This window comes from Littorina saxatilis, linkage group LG8 (assembly GCF_037325665.1).
Source record: "Littorina saxatilis isolate snail1 linkage group LG8, US_GU_Lsax_2.0, whole genome shotgun sequence".
Lineage (NCBI taxonomy): Eukaryota > Metazoa > Mollusca > Gastropoda > Littorinimorpha > Littorinidae > Littorina > Littorina saxatilis.
This window is the reverse complement of record NC_090252.1, coordinates 56245615-56256474: the sequence shown is the minus strand read 5'-3', so window position 1 is coordinate 56256474 and position 10860 is coordinate 56245615. Positions and strand designations below refer to the sequence as shown.

The 10860-nt window shown below is 44.6% G+C and overlaps 1 protein-coding gene across 2 annotated transcripts in view; it reads left to right on the top strand.

Moving 5' to 3' along the window:
- Nucleotides 1-3481: 3481 nt before the first annotated feature.
- Nucleotides 3482-10860, top strand: part of LOC138973891 (sulfotransferase 1B1-like) — a 19144-nt gene continuing 11765 nt past the window's right edge. The window contains exon 1 of one of the 2 annotated variants that reach the window (XM_070346588.1): nt 3482-3630. The gene's annotated coding sequence lies outside the window, so the exon portion shown is untranslated. Of the gene's footprint in view, nt 3631-9377; nt 9515-10860 lie in introns of those variants that run through there. The other variant, XM_070346587.1, reaches the window with a different exon arrangement.

Below are 10860 nucleotides of genomic sequence, written 5' to 3'. Positions count from 1 at the left end.
CACACGAACACACACACACACAAACACACACACATTTTTTGTTGTAAGCTGTCAGCTTTCTCTACAGATAAGCAATTATATGAAATTGGCGTACTAAATTCTTTCAGCAACAAATTAATAAATAATCAAATAAATGAAATACAGATTAAAAAAATCCCATCTCCACAGAACGCAGCCATACTAATGATTCTGGGTATGTGCCCAAGTGAAGCGATGCTCTTATTCCACGTGTAAATATCGACAGGTCTGCGACGGTGAAAAACATCGTGTTCGCTTGAAGGTCGATATCTTTAAAGCCCGTCCTTAACCTTCGCCAGTCCGGGTTATCGACTACACACGGAAGACATCGTGGGGCCGTGCGGGCCCATGCTTCTCAAAGATACACGCTTTTCCTTCTTTGAGAAACATGGGTCCGCACGGCCCCACGATGTTTGTAGTCTAAATTTGACCCTTTTTTTTGTGATTACTTCTCGATGAAATTTTAGGACATACGAGCTTTTTAGGTGCCTGAGGCATTCTTAAAAGCTCATTAAAAAAATTCCAACTAGTTTAAGAGATGTTTGCAATTAAACACCCTTCTGGGTCCACACGGACCCACGACCACCGGCGAAGGTTAATTAAGCACGAGGTCGACTTGGCGAAGCTTTGCGAAGTCTTTATACCTTACACTCGCAGCTACGACGAAGTACTTTATTTGTACCCGTCTTTGCTTCGCAAGTTTTGACATGCGAAGCTACGCCGTAGCTCTGCGACGAAGTTGTTCTTTTTGTCAGAAGAGTGCTTTTTGATTTAAGATGGACGTGGAAATCACACTCGAAAGAGCAGAGTGCATTCCATTGGACTTCGCGAAGACATGCTGAAAGTAGTTCAATTAAGGGGCGAATTTTCGTTCCGGAAGCTTCGCGAAGTGAGCTGCGCGAGAAGTCGATTTCCTCCAATTAAGGACGGGCTTAAGGTCAGAAGGTATTATTCTAATTCATTGCTGCTAATTCTGCCGTCTGAAGTTGCAGTTTGAGGGAAACAGTAAATTAAATGTTGCTTGAAATTACCAATTGTATTGTGTATGGATTATTTGTGACATCCAAATCAGAAACAATCATTCCTTGTGATCAAACGTTGATTGTCCTTTTTTTGAATTATAATTATTATCTGTTGTTTTGGCGTTACCGGGAATAACTGACTGATCTTATGGCAACCATTGATGAACATTAAGTTTAGTCGTTGTTGATGTTGTTTTGATACGTTTGTGTGTGGAATAAACTCATTGGAAAAACTTCTAGTACTGATGTTTGTTCTGTTGGAAAGTTGAAAACACACACACACACACACACACACACACACACACACACACACACACACACACACACACGCGCGCGCACACTCACGCGCACACACATGCACGTATACGCACACTCACATACGCTCGGACTCACATACAAGCACCAAATACACACACAAGCGCACGTACACACATACTCTGAGTCACAGACACACGCGCATACACACACGAACACACACGCACGCACACGAACACACATACTCACATATATACACATACACATTCACGAATACACACAAACACCCACACTAATAAACTGTGCATACATACCGGCGGGCACGCAATCTGCATCCATGATAATCTTTTGCCCGTTGTAAACTTCCTTTCACCTGTTGCCCCTCCCTAATTTTATTTTCCTCATCCACCCCACCCCTTTCCCTCAACCTCCATTCCCGTGTTTCTGTCACTCTCCTTCACCCCCCTCTCATCCAACCGGCCCTCTCCGTAATATCCCGACCTCCGCGGGACCAAGGTAATATAGGCTATGTCACGGTGTCTCTTTCTCAAGGGTGAACGACCCATCGTGCAAGCTTGAAGTGCTCTGCTCATCTCGGCCATTTCCCCCCATTCCCCGTCATACTTATCTCCCTTCCCCGAGACGACCCACTTTTTTTTTATAACCTTCACAACCTACTTAGCCCAATAATGACTTCACCTCTTTCATACAATCTTTCATATAACATTTCAACAAAACAAATTCTGTAGTCTGGGTTGCCGAGTTTAGAGGGCATTCAAACCGCAGGACTGAACAAGCATTTAAAGGCACATTCCTTCTGGCGTCCCGTGCGACCATGTTCACGACAACAGATCTGCGGGATAAGACGTACTCCCTTCAACACATGCCAAACACATCAACAGCCAGGCTGCTTCCTGCACATAGTGGGAATTTTAACAAAATGATTTCGTCAGTGGTCTATATCCGGAACCGCGAACAGCCTTACATGTGAAACGTTTTTGAAGAGTGGAATGAGAACAAACAGAGAAAAAGAGCGATGCTGTATCCACACACAAAAAAACCAAGAATATGTGACCCTCCACGACGGTATGAGTCGCATGTCACCTTTGCATGATTTTCATATTTTAACATTTTCCTAAAGAGCTTTTTATGCTCTATCCAGTGGTGAAAACCGTTTTAGAAAAGAGCAAAAACTGATTGAGTTATAAGCCTGTTACTACGGTGACCCTCACACTGTTACCAGACACTCCCCGGACTTATATTAAGCCCAGCGCAGAACCGCGCGAGGTGACATGCGACTCATTTCGTGGTGGAGGGTCACATATGGTAGGTTATTGGAACGTGTAATTATTGACAAAGCAAAACGTTACATTTACAGAACGTCGACCCACTGGTCTTTTAAGTAGAAATACAGACAAACACTTGTGATACAAATAATGACATTATTTAAAATCGTCGATGAATCTCATGCAATTTGCCGGCGAGATACCAACATGGAAATCGGGGTTGCTGTCTTTTTTTAGGAACAATAACAATAACAGCACTTTCTTGTCCATTAAAATGAATACACGAAAACAGAAAATTGCCTTCGACCCGTCTAACCTGCCTGTCAACGATTATAAAATACACACCGAAATAGAATTACAACAAGCAAACAAACAAGAAAGCAAGCTGGCATACCAATGGAAGGGCGCTGGTTCTGTGCGACGCTTAGTTTTCGAGATAGGTGTGACTGACGAAGAACAGGACGTCACATTCCAAATAAGCACGACTATGTTGCAGGTGGAAGCCGCTGAGATTGCATTTTTTCGGGAGGTTTCTGCAAAAATATATATTACACGATTTGCGCGAAACAGTTGAGAAGCAGACGATCTCTGAGATCTCTGTTCGTCTCGTGATAACGTTATTTTGTATGATAACGATTCACTTGCAAACTGAAGTATACAATTTGGTGTGTCAGTGGTAAATGTAAATAGAAATTTGGCAATTTGTTAATTTGTTTAATAATTTTTATAATTTTTTATTATTTATTGTTAATTATTTTTTTTATTTAATAAACTGATTGACTGTTTTATATTTTATATAACAGAGATACATAATGAATGAGCTGTTATTGATATTATAAGATCGTAAAATAAGGCATCTCCGTTTGTAAGCCCTAATATCTCATTAAAAAAAGCTGATAAAAAAAGAAGCTGAGTAGAAACAAGTGAGAAGGAAAAAAAAAAGAAAAAAAAAACCCGACCAACTTGCCAGTGCATGCTTGGTCGGCGTCGGCGAGTAGTGTACAACAGCATCAACACTTGAAGTGTATTGTTCAACCCTCTCTGACCAGGTTTGTGTTGGTTTGGTTTATTGGATCGCTTGTCTTGTCAGCTTGTTTTGACTTGTTTTCTATTGGATTGAATCATTCTTTGCTGTAACTGGGTCAGTGTGTGTGTGTGTGTCGCTTCCTCAGCTTAGGTGAGTAGCCATGCCATTTTTTTTTAATAGCTTGCTTTTGCTAGTTTTTGTTTTGGGTACTTCGCTGTATTCTCTCTGTCTCTGTCTCTATCTAGCGCTCTCTCCCTCTCTCTCCCTCTGTCTGTCTGTCTATCTCTCTGTCTCTGTCTCTCTCTGTCTCTCTGTCTCTCTGTCTCTGTCTCTCTGTCTCTCTCTCTCTCTCTCTCTCTCTCTCTCTCTCTCTCTCTCTTTCTCCCCTCCCTCTGTGTTTGTCTTCCACACCATGTTTGAGCGCCGGTAAGTTAAAGTAAAGATATACCGAAGGCACCATTTTGGAAAGTTTTCTGACGATTTGGACCTTAAAAAGATCAGGGAACATTCGCTGTACTGTAATTTAAAAACACCTGCAATGATTTGCTCAAAACTGCTCCGAAACTATACCAAATAACTAAATGAATGTTAAACAGCGAGCGGTTTGCTTCGCCCAGCTCTCCTGTCAGGAGTCAGGACCTTTGGTTGTCATCATTATTTATTTAGTTTTCAAAGATACCAAAGCAGATTAAGACCGTTGGATTGGGAAGTCAAACCAACAGTCTAGCTTACGCATGCACATTCCGTGCCATACAGGGCTAACACGTTTTGCATGATATGAGAGAAACGAACACAATGGCCTTTGGAAAATATCACTGTCTGTAATAACTACCAAACCCAGCATTCAGATTTAAAAATAGAACGCTCAAACACTAGTTCTAATACCTTCCTCGTGTGTGTTGTCATCCAATCCAGGGTCGAAAGGAAGGACGAAAATAAGGACTCGCGCAAAAAGGGGTCACAATGAGAATCACAGTCTGGGATTCCTACTCAAAACACAGTCGTTTTTAATTTGAGTAACTCGACGCTCAAACGTTTATTTCAAGGTATTCCTGGTGTGTGGTCACATAATGACAGCCCCCAACCTGCACTGTACAGCTCTTGGGGCAATGAGAGACAGTCTTCTTGTTAGATAGTATGCCTTTGGCCTTTCCTTAATTGAGAACGAAGTCGACTTGGCGTGGCTTCGCGAAGTCTTTTTTCCGAAAACCCACAGCTACGGCGAAGTACTATACTGTGTACCCTACTTCGCTTCGCAAGTTTTGACATGCGAAGCTACGCCGTAGCTCTGCGACGCAGTTGTTCTTTTTGTCAGAAGAGTGCTTTTTGATTCAAAATGGACGTAGAAATCACACTCGAAAGAGCAGAATGCATTCCCTTGGACTTAGCAAAGCTATGCTGAAAGTAGTTCAATTAAGGGACGAATTCTCGTCCTGGAAGCTTCGCGAAGTCGACTTGTTTCGAATGAAATGAAAGTTTTACGCCCTCACGGCAAAGCCATTAGGGGCATGTTACACGGGAAAACCCGGCTTTGTATGAAAATAACAAATAAAAATGCGGGGGAGGGGGGGGGGGATGTAGACAGCTGGCTGCCGGCTGCTAGAGGAGACCTGAAATGGGCTTGGGACCTGGTTGGGTCGTCTTGGGTCAGTGCTGAAATGGTTACTTTTTTGGCTGTTGGCCGAACGGACACCCGGGCTTCATATTTTTGCATGCATGTATTCGTGTTTCCAAGGGCTGAGGCTTTCGCTGTGACCCTGGGATCTTTATCGTGCGCATGCGTGCACACGGGGGTGTTCGGACACCGAGGAGAGTCTGCACATCGACTTCTTTCAATTAAGGACATGCTTTTAATAGTGTACGTCCTTTGTGGAGACTTTTACAAATAGTGTTCACAATGTTTTGTACGACACTTGACTGTTGGTTCTTTCTTTCGGGCGCAGTAGCGTGGTGGTAAGACGTCGGCCTCCTAATCGGGAGGTCGTAAGTTCAAATCCCAGTCGCTGCCGCCTGGTGGGTTAAGAGTGGAGATTTTTCCGATCTCCCAGGTCAACTTATGTGCAGACCTGCTAGTGAATTAAGCCCCTTCGTGTGTACACCCAAGCACAAGACCAATTGCTCACGGAAAAGATCCTGTAATCCATGTCAGAGTTCGATGGGTTATAGAAACACGAAAATACCCAGCATGCCTCCCCCGAAATCGGCGTATGGCTGCCTGATTGGCGGAGTAAAAACGGTCATACACATAAAAATCCACTCGTGCTAAAAACATGAGTGAACGTGGGAGTCTAAGCCCATGAACAAATAAGAAGAAGAAGAAGGTTCTTTCTCCGCTGTGTTCGTGGTGTGTTTGTACTTGTGTATGAATGCCTAATTGAACATAATGTAGTGTAGTCACTCATCCGGCGAGGGCTTGATGTAAAAAGCCCACTTTTGTATGCTCTATTGCCTTCAAAAATACACATTTGTCTTATCTTATATGATCTTTCTCTCTCGCTTAACTGAATTCTCCGCCGTCTACCGACTGGGTCGAATCATTGAAGCATTTTGTCTCTACTTTTACTTTGTTACCCTCCCCCCCCCTCCACCTCTACCCCTCCTTCCCCCTTCGCAAGCCAAGTGGTTCGATTAGCTCAGTTGATAACATGCAATGTGTGGATATAGGGACATGAAAAATCAGAAGATGAAGTTGATTTCCCTATGATTTAAATGGTTAGGAGCCCGTCAACCGCTGAAAATTTTAAAGGCACACTCTTTCTCATGAAATCCCTTTAGCTCAGCGTCTCAAATCAGGACAGGCTTTTTACAAGGAATAAGCCGTGTGTGACACGATTAGAGGCAGACTTGATAGTTTTCCTCGTGAAGTCATGTTTTTTGTCTAGATTAAAGGCATGTTACAGCTTCACGGGTTACTACATATTTTTCGACCTGCAATAAATGATAAAGTACGGTTGGTGTTTCCGCGTAATTTGCTTTCAAAGCCAGAAATCGTAGCAACCAAGTGCAGAAAAAGGGTTTTTGAAGGAAGAGCTGTGCTAATTTTCACCCTTACAGCTCTTATCAAGCCTGTTACCTCAAGTTTTTAGTGAGGAGCAATATTGCGCATTAATCAGCATGTGAAAAGGCTCACGACAACAGCAAAGTCGTGGACAACAATTATCAAAGTATTCTGTCAATCTGTTGTCTTACACACCAATACTAAACTAAAATGTCTTTATCGAGACTGAGTTTGTACATATGTCTTCAGGGATGGCCAAATCTCAAAATTTTAACTCGCCAGCCCGCCAGAGATTTAACTGGCCCGGTACATATCACAGTCGCTGCATCTGCAGTGTTTATGGCTTTGAAACTCGCTGTTACAACCACAGATGTTGCATTTGACCAGAATTTTCAATGGCCAGCCGGGCGAGTTGCCAGGCGGTTTCTGCCAGCCCGGCGGATTTTTTACTCGCCCCTGGCGATCGGGCGGACGATTTGACAGTCTCTGTGTCTTGAAGCAGTCAAAGGAGGAAAACAAGCAGGACATTCGAAATACCGAGCAAAATCACTGTCAGTTAAGGTGACTCTTACCAGTTTACTCCCTTGACCATCATAAGATTTTGTAGGATGACTCGTTACAAAATTCCCATTTGCTTTATTCTGCTGACAAGCCGTTAGATGCACTTAAATTAACAACGCACACTGTTTATGAGTCAATAGTTGTTGCGTGTTGATGAATTTAAAGGAACGAACATTGAACCAAACAGTAAACCAACATGCCAATTAAGTAGAAGTGCAATGGCTTTGGCAGAGTCGGACACCAGCCTAGGTACTACATACCCACAGCGAGGGCCAAATCGGCATTCACACACACACACACACCAACACACACACACACACACACACACACACACACACACACACACACACACACACACACACACACACACACACACACACAGCGAGGGCCAAATCGACATTCACACACACACACACACACACACACACACACACCAACACATACACGCACGCACGCACGCACGCACACCCACACACACATAGCCTAGGTGATCTATATGCACAGTGAAAATGTTTTGATTAAATTTTTTTCACCACCAATCCAACGCACCCCCCCCCCCCCCCCCCCCCCCCCCCCCCCCCCCCCCCGGTGAAAATAATCCAACTCACCCCAACAAGCAGTCGGGCTGCTGAATGTTGGCCTGTCTTCTTCTCAATCTTCTTCTGCGTTCGTGGGCTGAAACTCCCACGTACACTCGTGTTTTTTCCACGAGTGGAATTTTACGTGTATGACCGTTTTTTACCCCGCCATGTAGGCAGCCATACGCCGCTTTCGGAGGAAGCATGCTGGGTAATTTCGTGTTTCTATAACCCACCGAACTCTGACATGGATTACAGGATCTTTTTCGTGCGCACTTGGTCTTGTGCTTGCGTGAACACACGGGGGGGGGGGGGGGGGGGGGGAGGGGGGGGAGGGGGGGGAGGGGGGGGGTTCGGACACCGAGGAGAGTCTGCACACAAAGTTGACTCTGAGAAATAAATCTCTCGCCGAACGTGGGGACGAACTCACGCTGACAGCGGCCAACTGGATACAAATCCAGCGCGCTACCGACTGAGCTACATCCCCGCCCGAATGTTGGCCTGTGACGCAGAGGAGGAATTGTCTTGTCCCAAGTACAATCCTGGTCAGATCTTCTTCTTGTTTTTCTTGTCGATCACTCAGATGGAAACGCCGGTTCTCCGCGCAAATGTTGCCGTGCGCTGTAGGTCGTCCAGACTGCCATATAGCTTCCCTTGCACCGTGGTCGCCTCCGCCCAGATCTGGCTCCTGAGACCATCGTGTAGTGGGCAAGTCTGCAGCAGGTGTTCCGTTGTCATGCTGCCTGTTTGACAAGGGCACTGGTCTGACTGGCCAATTCTGAACTTGGTGAAAAGGTGGTGGTTCATTCGGTTGTGGCCTGTCCGCAGCCTGAATATGAGGACCTGCTCAGACCTTGTGAACAGGTGAAAGGCGTCGTCTTTGTTGTAGTGTGGGTGCTGCTGCAACCACTTTTTGTGTTGCTTGGCCTTGATGATGGTCTTGGCTTCTTTGAAGGTGGTTGATCTGTCATTCTGGTCCTTCGTAGTGCCCTCCTTTGCCAGAGTATCTGCGGCTTCGTTGCCTAGATCTGAGATGGTGAGCTGAACTGTCTTAAAGAGAAGGAGCCCATCAATACCCCCCGCGGGTTAGGGGGAAGAATTTACCCGATGCTCCCCAGCATGTCGTAAGAGGCGACTAACGGATTCTGTTTCTCTTTTTACCCTTGTTAAGTGTTTCTTGTATAGAATATAGTCAATGTTTGTAAAGATTTTAGTCAAGCAGTATGTAAGAAATGTTAAGCCCTTTGTACTGGAAACTTGCATTCTCCCAGTAAGGTAATACATTGTACTACGTTGCAAGCCCCTGGAGCAAATTTTTGATTAGTGCTTTTGTGAACAAGAAACAATTGACAAGTGGCTCTATCCCATCTCCCCCTTCCCCCGTCGCGATATAACCTTCGTGGTTGAAAACGACGTTAAACACCAAATAGAAAAGAAAAGAGCTAGTGTACGTGCCTTTAACTGGGCATGTAAACGTTGTGTTTGATCAGATAATGAAAATGAAAAGAGCAAACGAAGTGTTGGAAGATGTCCCCTACTTACATCCTTTTCCGACACTTGGCTTCGAGCGATAAATCAGTCATGCGTGGAGCCAGTGCGCATTGTCGAAGTTGGGGATGACAGGAGACTAGCTCAAAAGCTTCGGTTCTTCTGTGACAGTTAGGCAGGGTAGCCGGATGTGAATTTCGTGACGCCCGTTTTGGTCTGCGAACAGCTTCGTAGCCCATTACTCCAGATTGTGGGTAACACCAGTGCGTTTCACCAAAGTGGTAAGGAAAGCTCTTTGGTTTCACTCATCTACTTTTCTAAATGTTGTTGTAATGTTGTAAATTCCTCGCTCAGAATCCCCTTCAATTTAAGCATCCGATTTGGCAGAACCTAGCTGCTCTTTGTAAGAAGAACACTACATTTCCCTCTCCCCAACCTGTTTCTGTTCAAATAGGCAACATCGACATTCTTTTCTCACCATCAGCTAGAAACCCTGGATTCACCCTTTCATCTGACATGACCCTTAAAGGCACAGTGCAGCTCACAACCTTCGTTTTGCGTTTTTGTTGCAGCTGAGTGCATTTACAGTTCAAAAATCCTCCTATGGTAGTAAAACAAACCCAAAACTACCCAACGACGACATCTGTGAAGCTCGACAGTTTCTTGTTCACGCGAGTGCATAAATTAACCTAGTTATTACGTGGTGTTTGGTCGGAGTTCGATTCAACTGAGTGATTCCGGCCTCCATTTTGTTTTACACAAACTCATGATGACGTCTGACATAGTTTGCTAGTGACGTGTCTTTTCAGTTGTGCATGATGTGCATGTGGTGATCTACTTGATCTAAATTTAGATCCAAAAATAGGCCAAGACCAGCCGGGTCCGAGTACGAAATTAATTCTTTAAAAAAATCGCAGTTCTTGACTCTTTGGGTGCAAGTCAATGAAACTTGATAGTTCTTCTAACGGATAGCTGCCTGAGGTATGACTAAAGGCCCCAGGGGCTCCGTGCATCTGGATTTGACAAGTCCAGTACCTTTAACAAACATATATCTTTAGTCTGTAGAGCAGCTTATTTTGAGCTTCGTAAGATCAGCACCATTCGCCACACACTCTCCTCTCAAACAACTAACACTCTTGTCTGTGCCTTTGTTCTGTCTAAACTTGACTACTGCAACTCTCCTCTCTCTGGCTGTCCTCTATACCTCCTGCATAAACTACAAAAAGTCCAAAACTCGGCAGCACGCCTCATTCTCAAAGCACGAAAACGAGATCACGCAACACCACTTCTTCACACACTGCACTGGTTACCTATTCAAGCCCGCATTGACTACAAACTGTCCACCCTCTGCTTTAACTTCTTTTCTGGCTCGTCTCCTGCTTACTTCTCTGAACTCCTCACCGTCTATTCTCCAGCAAGACAACTCCGTGCCTCTTCTGACTGTCGCATCCTTACCATTCCACACACCAAAACCAAAACATACGGACAACGCACTTTTACTTTCTGCGCACCCACACAATGGAATTATCTCCCCTTTCACATCCACCACTCTCAGTCACCCCAAGCATTCAAACGAGCATTTAAAACGCACCTCTTCAAGAAATACAACCCCTGATTTTCTTTTCTC